The sequence below is a fragment of the Lissotriton vulgaris genome, chromosome 2_1 (assembly GCF_964263255.1).
Source record: "Lissotriton vulgaris chromosome 2_1, aLisVul1.2, whole genome shotgun sequence".
NCBI classification, from domain to species: Eukaryota; Metazoa; Chordata; class Amphibia; order Caudata; family Salamandridae; genus Lissotriton; species Lissotriton vulgaris.
In genome coordinates this window covers 121,926,973-121,947,986 of record NC_141687.1, presented here as the reverse complement: position 1 = coordinate 121,947,986, position 21,014 = coordinate 121,926,973, and the positions used below count along the sequence as shown (strand labels likewise).

Here is a 21,014-nt window from a genome sequence, read left to right as displayed (position 1 = left end):
GGCTTATACGGAATCCGGAATACGTTTTTCTTGTTATGTTGCTCTACACTTTAGCTGCCTGTGGAAAGCGCCGGGACACTCTTTTAGAGTAGCCGAGCGCTATACAAACACATTTTAACATAACATAACATAACATAACATAACATAACATAACATAAGCGTAGAGCCAGGTTGTCTTTCTCGAAGTCAAATATAACTATAATGCAAGTAGGAAATGCTGCCCACTTCCCAAACTTTTTCTGTGAACCACAATACATGCACATGTACTAAATGCAATATTTCCCATCCACAGCCCTGTTGAAGCATATAGTTCCTGTCCAACTTTGCTCTTACCCAGGGCTGCTGCCTACCGAAGAAATCCACAAATCTTACCTCTGCCCCTTTCTCTCCGTCTTCACCTTTCATGCCAGGTTCACCCTGTGGACATTAAGTATTCAGCTTTACTACCGAGAAGACACTTATTTAATTATTTCATAATCATGTTTTATTAGGCAAAAATCTTATTGAAAAGACTCAAGGGATATGGAGAACACTAAGCACTGAGTGGTACAAATAGCACAAGTACAGTAATTCAATAAAAACATAGCTTAGAGGGAAAGATTCAGCCAACCAGCATCCTTGCTTGTAACAAATAGCACAAACGCGTTGTTTCAACGCTTGCTCAAAAGTCATCTTCAAAATTAGAGTACGTTGGTCACTTAAACATTTATTGTTGGTCACTTAAACATTTATTGTTTGAGTGTTTTCATGTTTCATCATTTTGGAAAGAAGTTTGGAAAACCTGTATGTTAATCTTTGATTGTTCTTCCCTGTTCACTTTACAGGCTATTTTTCTAGGATCATTATCGTCTGATGTAGATATTATCTCTTCTTCTGAGAGATTGTTGGATTTGTTTATTTCTCTTGCATTTAAAGTTATCCTATTGTGTTGGAAAGATATTTCTAAAATTTCTATACACACCTGGTGGAATTTTGTTTGTGATGAACATAGAATCGCTATCGCTTCGTCCTATTCCATTCCCCTTAAAATTAAATCTGATCTCCTTTGGCTCCCCTTTACCGCTTATCTTTCCTCCAAATCTCATCCTTGACTGATGCTCAGTATTCCCGCTTATTCTCCCCTTCTCTTTTCTCTCTCTTTTCTTCCCTTTTTCTGTACTTGCTTTCTTTTCATTCTTTCTTCTTTCCTCTTTCCCGTACTCTTGGTTTTCCCCTTTTTTCCTTTTCTCTTCTCTATATGCTCATTTCTTTCTTCGTTCCTATTGCTCATGCATATGTTTTCCTTCCTCTCTTCCTTATTTAATTGTTCCAATTTTCTTGTATAACATATGTATTGTATTTAATCTAAAATGCTAATAAAAATCTCTTAAACAAAAAAAAAAAAATTCGAGTACGCGTCAGTTCTTTCTAATAGTTTGTACAGGTAATGGCAATGAATTCGCCCAGGCCTCCAATGAGTAAATAAAGTATTTGTTAAATGCACCCGAAGGTCTCTTGCTACTGAGACTGGAAAGGGGCGACCACTCGGTCCCCCCGAACGTATGGCTGGGTGCACCGATCCCCCCGGGAAACCATTTTGGGCGGGGGGCGTGGCTCGGCTGGTATGCCGGGGCGCGCCTTTTCCCGCCCAAGAGGGGTTGTCCTAGACACCTACACCGAAGACCACGCCCAGTAGGCGTACCGGAGGAGGGTACACGCCCTCCCGCAGAAGGATAAATAGAGCGGGAATCCGAAGAAGCGTCCTCTTGTTCCTGTGCTCTGAAGGCTGCACCCACTCGTTGCTCGTGAGCCCTCGACGGAACAAGCAGCAATTTTGAGAACTTGTAATCTTGTTGTTTTTCTTTCAGTTATTTGGAGTTCGAAGAGTCCAGGACCTCGTGGATCGACTGGGAGCAGAATACTCGAAACCATGGCTGGCAAGAAAGCGGGAAAGGGTTCCGAGACGGATAAGGTGTTACGCCTATTGTCGAACCGGATGGTTTGCATGGACCGAAAACTCGGACAGGTCCAATCGATCGGTAGAGGTTTGGCGGAGGTCAAAGAACAGCTGGCTGAACTGAGCAATCCGGGTCATCCTAAGAAGGTAATAGGCCCGGCCTTGCCGGGAGTCGTCCCCGAGGGTAGAGGGAAACGGGTCAAGAAGAGGGCGGTTTCGGGGGAGGTCCCGGTTCCAGAGGTACCCCCAGTCGCCCCCCTCATGCCGGCAGACAACCCGGTACCAAACCCAGATGCGGGTCAGCCGATCCCGGTTGTGATTACTCCCGCTAATGATGAGGAAATGCCTCCCGAATTGGCCATCCAGTTGGCAGCATAGCTCAAGAAAAAGGCAGGGGGCGCAGTGGCCCCTGGAGACCCGGCCGAAGAGGCCAGACTACTAATCGAGCAATTGCGGCAGTCGAGAGATGCCGCAAAGGCGAATGTTCCTCTTGTTTCCCCACAGGTGGCACCGGTAGGACCTGCAGTTGGTCACGAGAAGACGGCGGGAACAACGGCCGAACCGGGTAAGCTCGCTTTGCCAATGGCGAGGGAGGGTTCAATACCCTCGAGGCGGGAGAAGGTTGCACAGCACATCCCTATGGCCACGAAAGAGTTAATATGGGGAGACAAATATGTTAACATGTTTTCATTATTAACTGACCATCGCGAGATGGAATATGCTAAAACCCAGAAGGATTTGTGGCACCCGAGCGTCTGGCGCGCCAAGATGGCGGAATTCAGGGTGGATGAGACAGTAACGAACTGGGTTAAGGCCTTTTCTATATTTACTGCAGTTATGGGGGATCGTAAACCCGAGGTGTTGACTGAATTGTCTTGCTATCAAAGTTGTATTATGGATTTTTATGCAATGTATGAGGGGGAGGAATGGAAAGGTTATGACATGAAATTCCGGAAAGCGAAAGAATATGATGCTACTCTGACGTGGGATTGCCTGGACTCGGTGTCATGGCACAAGCAGCTCCTGCCAGGGGCGGCAGGTACATCCTCACCAGGCGGGAGTGGGTCAGGGGTCGTCCGCCAAAAGCCCGCGGTGCCCTTTCGAGCAGGCGCCGGTGGGGATTACCAGCCTAAGACCGGCGGGAATGGCGGCAAGCGTGGGGTCTGTTGGGGCTTCAACCGAGGCAACTGTAACAGACCGCAGGGAACACGTAGGTTCAAGCATGTGTGTGCGGGCTGTGGGAATTCCTCACACCCGGAGAGTTCATGTAGATCTAAAAATAGCGGGACGGGAGGAAAAGGAGGGTCCAAGCAGGAGTGAGGTAGAACGTTGTGACCGATTGCCTACACCCGTTGATCTCATGGCTATGACTCCTTGGTTGCACAAATACCCTGATCATGTATCCGCTGGGGTGTTGAGGAAGGGATTCTTACACGGCTTCCACATCCCGGCGGGGGATTTTCGGGGGGACCCCTTTTGTAAAAACCAGTTATCGGTACAGCACAAACCAAGCGTGGCAGAGAGGAAAATTGCAAAAGAAGTCAGTTTAGGGCGAGTGGCAGGGCCTTTTCATCGCCCGCCGGTGGCGGAGTTCATCTGTTCCCCATTAGGGGTTGTCCCGAAGAAAGACCCAGGGGAGTTTAGACTTATTCATAACCTGTCTGCTCCAAGGGGTTCCTCGGTGAACGAGGCCATTGACCCGGAAGTTTGTTCAGTGCGGTACGCATCGTTCGATGATGCCGTGGCCATGTTGAATCGCCTGGGCCCCGGGGGCGCTGATGGCGAAATCAGATATCGAATCGGCGTTCCGGTTGCTCCCGGTACACCCACAGGATCAGCGCTTGCTAGGTTTTGCATTTCAAGGGAGTTATTACATGGATAAATGCATGCCTATGGGTTGCTCCATTTCTTGTGCCTATTTTGAAATGTTCAGCTGTTTTTTAGAGTGGGCATTCACTGAGGCCACAGGGCATAGGCATGTTATGCACTATCTTGATGACTTCCTGTTCTTGGGAGCAGCCGGCGATACGAAATGTGCGCAGGCGCTGCATGACTTCTGCATCCTCATGAGGGAGTTTGGAGTCCCATTGGCACCAGGTAAGACGGTTGGACCATCTACTTCACTGGAGTTTCTGGGAATTGAGCTCGATTCGGTGGAGGGATGTTTCCGTTTACCGATGGAAAAAGTGGCCAAGTTTAGGGCTTCCTTGACGCAATGCCTGGGCATGGAGAAAGTGACCCTGCACCAGTTACAACAAACAGTGGGTCAGCTTAACTTTGCCTTGAGGGTGATACCAATGGCCCGCCCCTTCTCACGCTCTATTGCACAATCTATGGTTGGTCTCAAAGAGGGACACCACCGTACGAGACTGTCGGCAGAGGTTCGCCAGGATATGCGCATTTGGTTGGCATTTCTGGCGGACTTCAACGGTCGAGTCGTGTGGAACAAGACACCAGCGTCTTCAGATGAACTAGGTCTGTGGACTGATTCAGCGGGGAGCGTGGGATTTGGCGCCATCTTTGGTAATCGATGGTCGGCGCAAACATGGCCGACGTGGTGGCACTCCAGCGGTCTCACAGGTAACATTGGGTTCTTGGAATTATTCCCCATTTGGGTAGCTCTGATGGCATGGCCAGACGACTTCAGGGACCGCTCAGTGGTGTTTTGGTCTGATAATAGGACTGCTGTCGAATGCATTAACCAACAGGCAGGACGCTGCAAATTGATCTTGAGATTGTTGAAAGAAGTTGTGCTGCTTTGCATGAGACTGAATGTACAGTTCAGGGCGAAACATGTGCCGGGCGTACTGAATCATGCAGCTGATGCACTCTCTCATTCACATATGCAGGCGTTCAGGGGTTATCTACCTACAGCGGACCTAGTGGCGGCACCATTCCCCAAAGCACTATGGCTAATCGGTGCCCTGGATTACAAGACCTCGTGGCAGCAAGCATAGCCCCAAGGACAAGGAAGGCATACGAAGGAGCGTTTCGTTCCTATTGCACATTTTTGGGTCCGACAGGGAGTCAGAGCTGGGGTCAGGAGGAATCCTTCCTGGGGTTCCTGGTAGCGCTGCACAGAGAAGGCCGATCAGCGGCAACGGCCAATAGGCATAGGGCGGCCATTTCATTCATGGCGCAGGTGCATGGCATAAAAGACCCAACTTGTTCCTTTTTGGTTAAAAAGGCCCTTCGCGGCTGGCAGCGCCTCGAGGGTCGCAAGCAAGATGCGAGGCGCCCGATTGGCTTAGACAGGTTGTCTCTACTTGTAGCGAGACTAGACGAGACATGCTCCTCCCACTTCGAAGCAGTTCCATTCCGGGCAGCTTTCGCATTAGCATTCCATGGGGCTATGCGGGTGAGCGAACTGGTCGCAAGGAATAAGAAAGACGTTGAGGGAGGTTTGTGCAGGGATCACGTCCAAATTAGGGGTGATTCGATGGTTGTCTCGATAGCCAGGTCCAAGACCGACCAGGGGGCTATGGGAAATAGTGTTGTTGTGCAGCGCGCGTGAGGGTCCCCCACCTGCCCGATAAAGTGTATAGAGGAATACTTGGCACTAAGGGCGGCTACATGGGGGGGGGAGTGTGCTGAGGCACAAGGATGGCATCCCACTGACGAGGTTTCAGTTCCAGAGGGTGCTAGCACTGACAATCACTGCTGCGGGCATGGACCTGTGTGATTTTGGGACCCACTCCTTTAGGATAGGGGCTGCTACTGAAGCTACAGCCAGGGGTCAGAGTGCGGAGGAAGTGAAGCAGTTGGGACGATGGTCCTCAAATTGCTTCAAAAGGTATGTGCGATTGCACATGTTGTAAAGTCAATTGACATGCACTCACGCTTCTTGTCTTTTGTTTGAATTACAGTTTCGCGAGCCTGTCACGCGGGGCGGAATTTGCAGTCGACCCAGCACCAGGAGACCAGCGGTCAAGGACCACCGTCTGGAGCGAGAGGGGTATGGGTCGTGGGCCACTCATATGTGAGGCGCGCCGGGGGCGTATTCAAAGCAGGTGACGCGACTAACGCAGCTGGGGAATACGGGTACAGAGTGGCCTTCCATGGGAAGGGCGGGCTCTGTTTTGACCACTTCGAATCATTTTTTGAGGGTCTCTTAGGGCGGCAAAGGTCACCGCCATCTGTAGTCATAGTACACCTGGGGGGCAATGACTTGGTGACACTGGGTAGACGAGTGTTGTTTGAACAAATTTTGTCTGCTGTTAGCTGGCTGGCTAAAAGAATCCCGGGGTGCACGATTGCCTGGTCCCACATGATTCCCAGGAAGGTATGGCGGGGGGGCCTTTCGCTGTCAGCACTGAACCATTCGGTGAAAAGGGTTAACAATAAAATTGGTAAATTGTTTCGCTCTTCGCAGTTGCATAGCATTCCTCACGGGTGTATTCGGGGTGATCTCATGCATCTGAATGATGGGGTTCACCTGTCCAGGGAGGGGAATGATTTACTCATAGAAGACTTCATAGCATGGCTAAGGGGTTTGAGGAAGCATGACCTTTAGGAGGAGTAGGGGGGGCCGGATAGTCGGTCAACTATCCGGCCTGTGGCGGTAAGGTCATGATCGGTGAGCAGTAATTTCAAGGTCCCTAGAGGGGGGCGCCACCCAGAATGGATGGGAGCGCCCGGGGGGAGGCGGCCATTGGCCCCTCCCACGGGGACGCGGCACCCACTAAGGATGGGTCGCCTAGGGGGAGACGGCCATAGGCCCCTCCCAGGGGGGGAGGCGGCTAGATGCCCCTCCTACTAATTTCCCAGGGGCCGGATATCCGCGACGGCGGATAGAGAGTGTGGGGATGGGGGGGAGTCCACGCTGTGCTTCCTACAGATACCTCACACGGGAACTCGGACGACCTCTAAGATGGCGTCGAGTGGAAAGAGGGCCCCCACCACGACAAGGGAAGTTACAGTTGGCAACGAGGGTAGAGTCCTCTGCGCATGCGCCACTCACTCCGTGAGGGCGAGAGTTTTGGTAGTAAGGATCTGACACTGGTTAAGACCTTGCCGTTGGCCCTTAATGCTAGGATGTACAATTTTAATTTAGAATGTATGCATTTGCAGGACGTTAGACTCGGCTAGGAAACCTTTGTATTAGAGATCTGTTAAGGTTAGCCAAAGAACATGTCTTCATCGAAATGTAATAAATGTAAAATTGTACATGATTATGAAACTTTTATTTAAGGTTTTAAATTTTGTTTCATATTTTAATAAATACGGCCAGGAGGGTGACTCCCTCCCGCCTTCCAAAAGTTCAACCTGTGTCCGACTTCTCCCATCCTTGGGTGTTGGGAGGGGGTGGCGGGCATCCCGGCCATATGGAAAGGGGCGACCACTCGGTTCCCCTGAACGTATGGCTGGGTGCCCCGATCCCCCCGAGAAACCATTTTGGGCGGGGGGCGTGGCTCGGCTGGTATGCCCGAAGCGGCGTAGCCGGGGAGCGCCTTTTCCCGCCCAAGAGGGGTTGTCCTAGACACCTACACCGAAGACCACGCCCAGTTGGCGTACCGGAGGAGGGTACACGCCCTCCCGCAGAAGGATAAATAGAGCGGGAATCCGAAGAAGCGTCCTCTTGTTCCTGTGCTCTGAAGGCTGCACCCACTCGTTGCTCGTGAGCCCTCGACGGAACAAGCAGCAATTTTGACCCACCCACCAGCCCCTTATGGCAATGTTTTTTTTTTTTTTTTTTATCAAATATTTTTTTATTGAGTTCCACAAAGCGATATCGTACATACAACATTTGGAGAAAAAAAAGGCTACGCTGTGGCACCCTTCCCCAACCCTGCTGAGTGCCCCACTCTGCTTCCAGGAAGTGAGGCGGGTCCGGGCGCCCGAGTATGTTCGCTTGGTGGGGGGTACGCCCCCCCGGTGACCACCAGAACTCTTTTCCACCAACCCCCCAAAAGGCCCACCCCCAACTTACCCCAACTGTGCCCTACCCCCCCTTCATTAAACCCCCACCCCCCCGACCTCCCCCCTCCCGCCCGGTGTGTTCCTAGTATCGCTTAAAGGTGGTTGTTCGGGGTTCAGGCTAGACTTTGTGTTCCACTCTAGCCGTATTATCTCTGAACCCTTCCGCCAGTCTCAGGACCCTGAGATACCTCGGACATGTAAGCTCCGTAAATTCTTACGAAAGTAGAGAGATGAGTGGCTGCCAAGTTTCTCTGAAAGTTTCGGATGACTGAGTGAGCGAGGCCTGTATCCTTTCCATCCCCATGATGTACCATAACCTGTGTAACCACCCCGTGTGTGTGGGCTGCCTAGTGGACCCCCATAGCGACAGGATATGCTGAGTTGCTGCCCCCATCGCCAATCCCATCTGTTTTCCCCGCATGGACTTGAGTGGGAACGTCAGGCTGTTCGGCAGTCCAAGGACAGCATAGGCCGGGAATCGTGGAATGTCGGTGTCAAAGTGAGTGTCTATGTCCCTGAGTACTGCCTCCCAATATTCCCGTACCGCGGTGCAGTCCCACAGAATGTGTAGCATGGTCCCCGTGTGCCCGCAACCTCTCCAACATTTAGGGTCTCTGCTCGGGTTTCCCTGGTGTAGGCGTTCAGGGGTCAAGTGCCAGTAGTAGGCGATCTTGACCGCTGCCTCCCTGCTAGCGGTATTCCTGGCCGTGTGGTGAGCACGGTAGTATACTTCCCGCTATTCTTTTGCAGAAAGAGTGCGCCCCAGTTCCCTCTCCCAGCGCCTCTGTCTAGCAGATTTCTCCGTAGGGGGGGTGGGGGGGTAGGGACAGCATCTGATATAATTCAGTGATGGACCTTGTGTCCGACGTTTTGGTCATGATCCATCGCTCATATGGGGTAAGGGAGCGGCCAGCCAAAGGCGCCACGTCAGCGTGCAGCAGCCAGTGCCTAAGCTGAAAGTACTGGTAGCGGAGTGGCTTATCCAGTGTGTAGTTCGCTATCACTACGTCCCAGGTCAGAAAGCCCTCCGTGTCGAATAGGTGGCCTGCAGAGCGGCATTCTGATTGTCGCCATTGAGGGAATGAGCTCGGGGATCTGCCTGGGGGGAACGCCGGATTGTCCAGCAGAGGCGTCATGGGGGAGGGAAAGGTCGTCAGGCCTCTCGGGACCGCGTTTGCATCCCACACTTGCAGAAGAGTCCTGGTGATAGGGGATCTCTTGAGGTACGGTGGTCTGTCCGGACGCGCCAGGAAGGGAACCTTCCAGAGGGGCAGGCCCGCCATGGCCCTGTCCTGGAACAACCAGTGCTTCTCTGAAGTCGGCCGGGACTACTCCAGGAGGAATCGAAGTTGAGCCACCTGGAAGTAACGCCTCAGGTCCGGAACCCCCAAACCCCCTTCCGCCGTCGTCCTCGTGGTCAGGTCGCGCCGCAACCTGGACCTTTTATTCGCCCAAACATAGTGGTGCAGGGCGTCCTGTAGCTTCTTCAGCATCCCCAGTGGGGGGGTGACCGGGATGGTCTGGAATACGTAGAGGATCTTGGGCAGCAGGGACATTTTTATGGCCGCCACTCGACCTAGCCACGAAAGCGGCTGTTGCTTCCACCTCGCAATGTCTCCCTGAACGCGCGACAGCAGCTTGGTGTAGTTAAGGTCGACCGTTTGGACGGTCGCCGGTGTCAAGTCTATCCCCAGGTACTGCACGGTGGTGCTGACCTCAAGCCCCCCTATGTGCAGCGATGCCCTGTTAGCTGGTCGAGTATTGCTACCTAGTGGCAGGACGACGGACTTCTGGACGTTCATTTTGAAGCCCGACACTGCTCCGAACGCGGTCATTTCCGACAGGAAGGCCGGCAAAGAGACCCGTGGGTTATCCACCGCCACCAGAATGTCATCCGCGTAGAGGCTGATGGTTTGTTCCACGCCCCCGAACTTGATCCCGGCTATGGCTTTATTGTCCCGAACACGCTGGGCAAACGGTTCGATGTAAAGGGCGAAGAGGAGCGGCGAGAGGGGGCAACCCTGTCGCGTGCCTCTCTGGATGTCGAACGGCTTAGAGCTAACCCCGTTGACTTTGATGGTCGCTTTCGGGGATGTGTATCATCCCGCCACCCATGAGCGGAAGCGTGGGCCCACGCCGAACTTAACCAGCGTCTGTTCCAGGAACCTCCAGTCTACCCTGTCGAACGCCTTCTCGGCGTCCACCGAGAGCAGTGCTGCGTCTGAGGCGTTGGCGTGAGCTTTATCTATGACATGCATAATGCGCTTTGTGTTATCTGCGCATTGCCGGGAGGGGACGAAGTCCGCTTGGTCAGGGTCGATAACGCCTGGAAGACACGGGCCCAGTCGGGAGGCCAGAATGCCCGTGAAGAGCTTAAGGTCCACGTTGAGGAGCGAGATCGGCCTGTACGCAGCGCAGCGCGTGGGGTCTTTGCCCGGTTTCGGAAGGACTACGACTTCCGCCTCCAACATCTCCCTCGGGATAGAGCCCTGGCCCTCGAACGAGTTGAACAGTTTTGTGAGGACCGGTGACAGGAGAGGGCAAAAGGTTTTGTAAAAGCCAGCGGAGAAGCCGTCTGGGCCCGGAGCCTTCAAGGGTTTGAGGCGGGCGATGGCCGCTATGACTTCCTCCAAGCGGAAAGGGGCGTCTAACGCTGCGGAGTTCACGTCGTTAAGAGCAGTGACCTCCATAGTCTCCAGGTAGATCCTACCCGCTTCCCCCCCTACGGTCCGGTCGGCGGCATACAGCTGCTCATAAAAGGTTCGGAATGCCTCCGCTATGTGGCCATCCTCCCGGACCTCACCGCCATCGTCTCCGCGTATCACTGGGATCTGGGAGCGGACGGTTTTGGCCTTGAGTTTGCTAGCCAGCAAGCGGCCTGTTTTGTCTCCCCCCACGTAGTACGTATGGCTGAGACGGAGCGCTGCGTATTCTGCCCTGTCGAGGTCCAAACTCGCCAGTTGTGCCCTGACCGCTTTCAGCTTGCGCCAAATCCGGGGGGCTCCCGTCTGGCCCGTTCTAGTTCTAGTACTTGCGTCTCCAGGTCCCGCCTCCGCTCTTTCCGCTCCTTATTTTCTGCAGCGGCGATTGCCATGATTTCGCCCCTAATGACCGCCTTAAGTGCCCCCCACAATGTCGCCTGGGTCACCTCGCCCGTGTCGTTGTGATCCAGGTAGGTGGTAATGCTTTGGGACAGTTGCTGCACCACTCCCTTGCGGGATAGTAAACTTTCCCTGAGTCGCCACTTGCCCCTATGTGGAGGAGTACGCGGGACAGTCAGTTGAAGGATCACCGCGTCGTGGTCTGAAAGTGCCGCAGGTGTGATGTCAATGTCCCGAACCATGGGGATTATGTCCGCCGAACCCAGGAAGTGGTCTATTCTAGCATATGTGTGGTGCACATGAGAATAAAAGATGTATCCCGGGGCAGTAAGATGTTTGTCCCGCCAAATGTCAGTCAGCCCCCTGTCCCCCAGCCACTGCTTCCCGGTCGCCGACAGCGCCCCTGCGTCCCCAAATCTCTTCCCAGACCTATCCTTCTCGTTGTCCATGACCAGGTTCAAGTCCCCTCCCACCAGTACCAGCCTCATATCGCCCGAAAGCGCTTCAGACAGCGCCCCTTTCAAGAAGACCTCCTGTTTGGTGTTGGGTGCATAAATGGAGCCTACCGTGAAGGAAGAAGTACCTACATGTATCGTGTGCGCTAGGAGCCTGCCCCTGATTTCTGCCACCTTACTCCCCACCCGTCCTTTGAAGTGTCTGGCCACTAGTATAGCTACGCCCGCTTTCTTCTCGTTGGTCGCGGAGTAGAATTGGTGGGGGAAGGCCCTCGCTTTCATGCGGTGCCAGTCTTTCGCCAACAGATGCGTTTCCTGCAACAGACATATTTCGGCCCCAGAACGCTCAAGGAAGGAGATGACTGCCCTTCGTTTGATGGGATTATTGAGTCCCTTAACATTAAGGGAGAGGATACTTATACTGTCAGCAGCCATGAGTGTGCGTGCGTCCCGTCTGCCATGACAGCAGCCCCCAGCCAGCCCAACCCCAGGGACCAGATGCTAATCCAGAGTGAACACACCGAGCTCCCCCCCCCTTCACCCTCCCACGCCCCAACTTCCCCCCCAACAACCCCCCCTATCCTTCCCCCCCCAACTGGTGAACATAGTCCCAGGCCAATCATGAGACAGTCTAGGCCTGTGGTAGATGAGTCAATGAGTGGGTGTGTGGCAGTGGCGGCTCATGGCCCCCCCGACCTCCCCCCCCATCCAGGAGCCAAAACTTAGCTGATGACGACCTTCACTAGAATCTACTCAGGAGGCCGCGCCGGTGTCCTTTGATACTTCGTGGATTGCTGCGGCCTGTTCCAGGGCCACCGTGTCCGGGTCGGGCTTGAGAGGCTTCTTCCGCTGCCTGTCTCGACGCACCGTCTGCCATCCGTCCCTCGACATCCCAGGGGAGCCCGATGCGGCCCCGGATGACCGCCGGTCCGCCATGTCGTCCTGGGGCGGGTCTTCATGGGGGATGCCTAGCACCGCACACGTATCCCGTAGGGAACGCAACTGGTGGAGGGCGTCATTCCACTTAAAGACCAGGCGAAATGGGTGACCCCAGGAATACGGGACCCCCTCCTTACGCAGAAAGGTTGTGGCAACCCTGAATGCCCTCCGCTTTTGTAGGGTGGTCGCAGCCAAGTCCTGAAAGAGTTCCACATTGTGGTCTTGGAAGCAGAGGGGCTACTTGTGACGAGCCTCCCTCAAGATGCGTTCCTTCAAAGGGTAGTCCGGCAGAAAGGCCCGTATGTCCGGTGGGGGGCCCTGGGTCCGGCGGGCCGGGCCCACTCGGTGGGCTCTGTCGATACGAACCACAGCCCCTTCCCCCAGCACCATTCGGAAGAGCGCTTGCAGGTATCCCGCCATATCGTTTCCTTCCGCCTTGAGCGGCACATTCCGGACTCGAATGTTATTCCGCCTGGAGCGGTTCTCCAGGCCCTCCGTATGGGTCTGGAGATCCATTTGCTGGTCATGAAGGCGGACGATCTCCTGCCGAAGGAGCTCTATTTCCTCACTTCTGGCCTGGCCCGAGAGCTCGTTGGCCGCTACTCTCTCCCCCAGTTCGTCTACGTCTCGTCGGAGTTCCTTGTACTCCCCTGTCATTTCCTGCCGGAAGGTTTGGATATCTTCTTTCAGGGAGGCGAAGAGGGTTTCCATAAATGCCTTGGTTGCCGGTGTCTCGCCTTCTGGGAGATCTTTCCCCTTGGGGGGGGGCATTGGCGCCGGCTTGTCCGGGCTTTTGTCAGGCTTGGGGGGTCCCTTGACCAGCATCTCCGAGATGTTGCGGTTCCCCTTGGGGTTCGACATGGCAAACCCAACCGCAGGCCTCAGCCCGGACGGGGCTCTAGGTGCTTCTGCAGGGGGCCCCTGTGTGCTCCGGCCGTAGTTCAGGAAGGCCGATATCTTGTCCCCTGGGCCTATCCCCTAGTCCTCTATACTGCCGCTCCTCCCTGCTCGTGGTAAAGGGCCTGGCGCCCGCCTGGTAACACTGGGCCTCAGTCTGCCCGCTCGGATCTCCTCCTCCTAGGGCCTGCCGCCTCCTCGGGCTGTCCCAAAGGTGCAGTTGCGCTGCTGCCCCGTACCGTTGGTGTCTCTGGGGGTCGCTAGTAATGGGGGGGGGGAGGGTGGGCCCCCAGCTGCGTCCCCCGTCGCTCCCTGGCCTCCCCCTGAGCGCTGCTCACCTCCTTCCTGTGGATGCCAGGTCCCACCGCTGCCCGATGCCGATAGGCCCCACCGGCCCGCGACACAGCAGGGCCGCGCACCCTCCACTGGGCCCACGCCGGGGCCTCTCGCAGCTCCGAAGGGTGGCGGGCCCGGCACCTCACTGTCTGCTGGGTCGTAGTCGGATGCTGCTGGACTGCGCTCCTTGGCACCCACAGACACTGCCGGGGTGTTCACCGGCTCCTGTCCTGTGTCCGCTGTGCTGCGTGGGGTCCCGTCTCGCCTCTCGGCAGCAGCGCGTGTCCCCTCTATTCGTCGCGCCCTGCGTAGGCCACTGCACACGTGGTCGGTCTCTGGGCCCCCGTTTGACCGCCCGGGCCTCCACCACTCGGGGCCCGCCGCCTTCACTAGCTGTCCCAGGGGCTCAGTCGCGCCTCAGGTTCGGGGCCTCTTGTATCTCTGGGACGTGGCCCCCACCACATACGGGTCCGCTGGCGGTCTGTGCCTCCACTCCTGCGCTGCGGCGCTGTTCTCGCTGGGGGGAGGGGGGTGGGGGCCCCCAGTCGTACCACCGCTGCACCCGGTCTGCCCACCGTTCTCCCTTCGCCTGCACTCCCGGGCCTCGTGGACTCTCGCCGCCTCGTGGGGGGGGGGACGACCTCACTCCCTACCTCCGGTGCTGTGGCCACTCGTGCTCCCGGCCGCTTCCCGGGTCTCGCTCCTTGCTGCAGCCGGCCAGTTGTGTGCTCCGGCCGCGTCTTCCGCTTCTAGGCCCGCGCCGGGGCCTTGCGTAGATCTGGGGGCCGGCGGGCCCGGTGCCGCTCCACTCCCCGTCTGCCTGCTGGGCTCCCTGCCTGGTGCGTCGCTTCCCGGCCCTCGCGGGTGCCACCGGGGGTCTCGGTTGTTCCTCCCCCGTGCCTGCGATGCTATGGGGCGGCCTCGCCGGGCCTCCAGGCGCCCGGGTCCGGGTCGGGGCTGTTCGCGCCTTCCGGAGGCGGCCGGGTGTCACTGCTCCTCGGCGCCTCCCTCCGTTCCAAGGCCTCGCCAGCGGCTCCCCGGCCACTGAGGACTGCCAGGTGTCTGCCCGCTCGCTTTGGCCGGCTCTGTCAGGGCTATGGTCCGCAAATATCCCTGGCGGGGGATCGGGCCTGGGGAGCCTCCGCGGAACACGTCCTACCCAGCCGCCATCTTGGCCACGCCCCGCAATGTTTGTTTTTAATAAAGTTTTGCTGAAGATAGGCCTTTTTTCTTTTGTAGAAAGTAAAGGAATGTTTAAGTTAAGGATGTGACTTCTGCCTGTAGGATAACGTTTTTTCCTTTGTAGGAATGAGCAGTCGATGACACGTCAAGGCAATGTCAGAATTTTTTCTTCCTTAGTAGGTAAACAACTGTCGTATTTATTTTTGGTCGGGCGGTAAGGTCATGATCGGTGAGCAGTAATTTCAAGGTCCCTAGAGGGGGGCGCCCCCCAGAATGGATAGGAGCGCCCGGGGGGAGGCGGCCATTGGCCCCTCCCACGGGGAGGCGGCACCCACTAAGGATGGGTCGCCTAGGGGGAGACGGCCATAGGCCCCTCCCAGGGGGGGAGGCGGCTAGATGCCCCTCCTACTAATTTCCCGGGGCCGGATATCCGTGACGGTGGATAGAGAGTGTGGGGATGGGGGGGGAGTCCACGCTGTCCTTCCTACAGATACCTCACACGGGAACTCGGACGACCTCTAAGATGGCGTCGAGTGGAAAGGGGGGCCCCACCACGACAAGGGAAGTTACAGTTGGCAACGAGGGTAGAGTCCTCTGCGCATGCGCCACTCACACCGTGAGGGCGAGAGTTTTGGTAGTAGGGATCTGACACCGGTTAAGACCTTGCCGTTGGCCCTTAATGCTAGGATGTACAATTTTAATTTAGAATGTATGCATTTGCAGGATGTTAGACTCAGCTAGGAAACCTTTGTATTAGAGATCTGTTAAGGTTAGCCAAAGAACATGTCTTCATCGAAATGTAATAAATGTAAAATTGTACATGATTATGAAACTTTTATTTAATGTTTTAAATTTTGTTTCATATTTTAATAAATACGGCCGGGAGGGTGACTCCCTCCCGCCTTCCAAAAGTTCAACCTGTGTCCGACTTCTCCCATCCTTGGGGATTGTGTTGGGAGGGGGTGGCGGGCATCCCGGCCATATGGAACGCTTGGGGTTAAAAGTGACACAAACCTGGTCACTCGGCAGGTGCGTCGGGAAGAGAGACTCACAACCCCGCTGGTCTTATGGCACAATCTGGTTGTAGATCTGATGCGGGGAGACATGGAGCCATGTGCGTCCGCAGGGGGGGGGGCAAGGAGGGGCGCTTCCCCCCTGGAGCACCCCTCCTTGCCCCCCCTGCGGACGCACATGAAAACCGTGACTTCAAGACGGGGTTCTCACTCTCTCTTTCCTCTCCTTTCATTTACTTGCTTCCCTGTGAAATGGATCCAAAAAAGAAACGCTTTTGCTGGAAATGTCGTATTTTTCTGACATTTTAATTCCAAAGTGCAGCATTGAGAATAAAAGGCTAAAAATATGAAAAATAGATAAATGACTAAATAAAGTAAGACAGAGTGGTAGCAAACTGCCCAAACTGATTTTATTCACACCAAAACACAGCGGCACCTTTACAGAGTTTGCCAGTGAAGCAATATTTTTGTTTTCTTGTCTTTGTTTTCCCTGGACTTGGAACTAGTGCACCAATCCTGGAGGTACTGCAATGTGTGGATTGGAAAACAAAAAGTGTGCTGCGGCTCTGCGTACAGGTATGTGGTCTTTTTACCATACTGCTTATCTATACTATTATAAAGAGAGAACAGACACCTTTTGGCAAGGTAAACTCGGGAACTACAGCGCCAATCCACACAGCCAATACAGCGTTGGAAAGGGCAGTTGCAGCAGAAGGACATAGGCTATGCAGACGCCCACCATATACATTTAAAAGGTAAAAGAACCATGCCAGCAAAATAGTCCCTTGTGGGCGTGTCTGCATTGTGCTGTGGGTGTGTGCTGGGGGCGTGACAATCGCTGGGGGAATTCCGTCACGAGTGTTGTTTTTTCTTCCCAGATTCTATTCATTCCTGCTCCCTTTAAATAGTAATTCAGTGGAGGTCCCATTCTCTTAGAACCACCCCAAGCACAGTTATGGGCAAAAATACAACTAAAAGGCCCTGCAAAGCATTATGGGATAAGATTAGCATAATTTTTAGCATTCATGAAAGGGTTTCAATGTTTTTGAATTATACTCATCAGGGACATCTTGGGACGACGAGGTGAACTGCAGCTTGATGTATAATATTTTAAATGCTATTGCATTTGCCTTATCACGGACATCTAGGGACGGCGAGGTGAGCTGCAGCTTGATGTATAATATTTTAAATGCTTATTGCATTTGCCTCATCAGGGAGATCTAGGGACGACGAGGTGAACTGCAGCTTGATGTGTAATATTTTAAATGCTATTGCATTTGCCTCATCAGGGACATCTAGGGACCACGAGGTGAACTGCAGCTTGATGTATAATATTTTAAATGCTATTGCATGTGCCTCATCAGGGACAACTAGGGACGATGAGGTGAACTGCAGCTCTTTGTAGAATTATTTGGATACTATAATATTCACTTCTCACTGCTAATCTCGTCCCATAATGCTTTGCAGGGGCTTGATCTCAAAACCATCACCTCTCTCACTGCTTGCTGGAAGCTAATTTCACTTTTGTGAAATGACTATATGCATTTTAGCATGTAAAAATACTTGTTATTTTAACTTGAATATATGAGGTTTCTGTTTTAATAATTGGAAATCTGACGGAACAAAATATTGCGGATTTATTGTACCAAGTTCGCGCCAATTCCGCCACCTCTACTTTAAATACCCCTGCACCCCATAATCATAACCCACCCTTACTCTATAAAATACCCCAACACCCTTAAACACTAACCCATCTTAACCCTATAAATATACCCTGTACCCCGAAACCCAAACCTATCCCTAAACCCTATAAATGCCCCTGTACCTCAAAACCCAAACCTACCCCTGAACCCTAAAATACCACTGTACCCCAAAACCCAAACCTAGCCCATAACCCTTAAAATACCCCTGTACCCCAAAACCAAAACCTACCCCTGAACCCTAAAAATACCCCTGTACCCCAAAACCCAAACCTAGCCAGAACCCTAAAATACCCCTGTATCCCAAAACCCAAACCTAGCCCTGAACCCTAAAAATACCCCTGTACCCCAAAACCCAAACCTAGCCCTGAACCCTTAAAATACCCCTGTACCCCAAAACCCAAACCTACCCCTGAACCCTAAAAATACCCCTATACCCCAAAACCCAAACCTAGCCCTGAACCCTAAAAATACCCCTGTACCCCAGAACCCACAACTATATCTGAACCCTTAAAATACCCAAACACCCCAAAACATATACCTCAGTACCCCAAAACATATACCCCTATACCCATACTTGCCTTATCCAAACATTTATAAAAAAACATGCTTTTATAATTCATGCATTTACAACGAATTTCGTTGTAAATGTATGCGTGGTAAAAGCATATAAAATGTAATGCCACGCGTTATAATGGCATTGCGGAGTCATGGTACTTTCGTAATGAAAGTATGCGGAGTGATGGTATGCGGAAAGAAAGTTGCGGAATAATGGGTGTTTACCCTCCCCCGTAAGTACATTGGTGGCACGGCGGCTCACATCTCCAGCAACATACTCATATTTTTTCACCACCGATTGGAAAAATGCACAGGTCTCTCTCATTGATGCCCAGCACCGACATACACTTTTAGACACACCTCCCACCACAAGTTCTAGAATTACGAACTTTAGAGATGGGGAGCTACGTTCGAATCTCGGCATCAGCTCAACATCCTGTGATTCCAGACAAATCGCTTTGTCTCCCCGTGCCTACCACAAATGAATGTGTTCTTCTGTAATGTAAATTGTGCTCATGCCATGTTGTCGAGTTCGCGCTATATAATATTGCAAGGAAAATAAAGTAGGGAAACTCGAGTTCACACACTACTGAACGCGCACTCTTAAGTGCATCAGCAGTGCACTGTGAATCGGAGCATTTCACAGGCCTGTCACAGATAAGAAATGCTATCAAAACGAAATCCTACGAAACAATATACTATTGGCCGGCAGCAATTCATACCCGGACAACGTCGGGACGGGCTGCTAGTGTTTTGTAAAGACATAAGAAATGGACTTTGAAATGGGTCCATTCAGGGCTCTGTAGTCGTGTCCTTAACTTTTCAGGCAAAAGCACTCACGGATTTCTGAATAGTGGGTGTAAAAGCATTAAGGTAACCATGTCGTTCATGCTTACATTTCCCATGGTTTGCTAAATGGTGCATTCCCTATAAGTGTTTGCTTTTTCCAGGAGTTTGTTACTTTTTTTTTGTAGGCCGCATACTGCTCTTGTCTAGTGTAATGTAAATTGAGCCGCATCCAGGTGTTTATAGCAGGCAACAATTGGGTTGTAGACAGTGGGAGTTTTTCTCAGTGGGGCAGTACGGTGTTCAGTGGGGGAGAGGATGTGGCACTATAGTCAGAGCTGCTGAATATGGCACTGGGAGCCAGGTTCATCCTTAATAACCAGTCCACCAGACCACTCTCCTGCGAGAGCACAATCACAGCCTTAGAAGGCTTCGCAACACCTTAGAAGCCCTGGTATCTTCGTACCAGCAGGTGGACCCTAGCATGACAAGTGTAGGTTAACCTTCAAGGCTTGTCCACCACTATCTATACTGAAGCTCACCTCCAGTCTTGCGAGCAGAACTTTGAAGCAGCACGCCCTAGAACAATAGTGACTGTCACTGATGTCACAGGACCCTTGAGAAGGGCCAGCTCTAGGGCGGTGCAACCAGTGTGACCGCACCGGTGCTGACTTTAGGTGGTGGCATCATGTTTGCAAGTATATTATGGTTTTAAAAACGCTTGCTGCCTCCTTCCTGGCCTCCAGCAATTTTCGGCAACAATAAAAATGTCATGATGACTCTGGTGATCAATGTTCTTCCTAGAGAGAGATCAGAATTTTGTCTAGTGGAAGTTTTGACTCATGGGAAGGTAGCTCAGAGGGTTAATGTACCGGCTGCAAAGAACATGTGCCATGCAGATCACAAAGTGCACATAATGTAAATAGGTCAGTGGGTACTGTCAGAGAGATCCTTTTGTTACTTGCAGTTTATAAGTTAAAATCCTAACTTAGAACAGTGAGCTCTTAACTGTCATCTAAGAGCTGCATACAAACTGCAAGGTATGAATGAGAGCGTTATGTCCCCCACCGCCCAGTCTTTGATTATCCTAATGTCCCAAAAAGTGTTCTTTTGGACAGAAATCAATTCTCATTATTAGGGAGAACCCCCAACCATGGTATTAAGTTTTAAATTCCGGGTATTGTGTTTCTCCATACCAATCACTATAAAACTATCCGGGCTACTAGTATGGTTGTCATGTGACTCCTACACCTTGTAGTCCTTAGTCTTATGTAACATTTTCTATACAGTGATTTACACACATATTGATTGTCTGTGTGTGATGTAAAGTGCTCTGACACCCTACAATGGTATGAGTGGCGCTGTAAATCAAATTAAATGCATCTGAGAGAGAGTGGTTATGGAGACTTGGGGGGCACAGTTAAAGGGTGGTGGTGAGGGAATCCATGGCAGAGGTGGTCATGGGGGGGGGGGGGCACTAACAAACATTAATGCCCAGGACACCACCAGTGCTATGGCTTTCCCTGCCCTTGAGGCCAGTCTGCCTCACCCATAGGTACCTCCATTGGCCTTGTTTCAGCAGTAGTAGCTGCAACTCACCAGGGATTGACAATGCAGGATTTGCACGCACACCAAACTAAGTTCACACACTTCACAGTCTCCCTGCTTCACTTTTAACATGTGCTGCGTGCTGTGGGGCCACTGGAATTAATTATGCAGCAAAGGATGACAAAATGACGCTGTAGTGTTGACTAAATTATGCATTAAAAATAAGGCTGCAGCGTAATGAAGTATATTTTCACATATTTTATTATTTTGACGTGTGTACACATGCTAGCAGTCTCTGGAAAGATTTTGCCTTATTAGTACCAGTGTAACATACAAACGGAGCAGTGAGAAAAGTGACCAGTAAACCTTTGCAATAGGCCATCCACTCCGCAGCAACACAAGTCACATTTTTATTAACTTTTTATATGTTTGAGCTACAAACAATTTATAAGTTTAAATGGTCAGATCTTGCAGCAGATCTTGCATTATGAGCCAACTATGGCAGAGCCATAATTTTAGAGAAAATATTTGTAAACTAGGACATTTTGCCATTCATGTTTGAACTCTGTTGTGGAAAAAGGGAGAAGTGCTGATGACTGAAACTCCATGGCTCGGAGACAACTGGCTTGTGTTTCCACATTTTA

At 52.4% G+C, this 21,014-nt stretch overlaps 1 long non-coding RNA gene across 1 annotated transcript in view; it reads right to left on the bottom strand.

The window, feature by feature from the left end:
- Window positions 1-371: 371 nt before the first annotated feature.
- The window catches only part of LOC147729677 (uncharacterized), a 63,581-nt gene continuing 42,938 nt past the window's right edge, over window positions 372-21,014 (bottom strand). The window contains exon 4 of the long non-coding RNA XR_015308556.1: window positions 372-417. This is a non-coding gene — a long non-coding RNA (uncharacterized LOC147729677). The remainder of the gene's footprint in view (window positions 418-21,014) is intronic.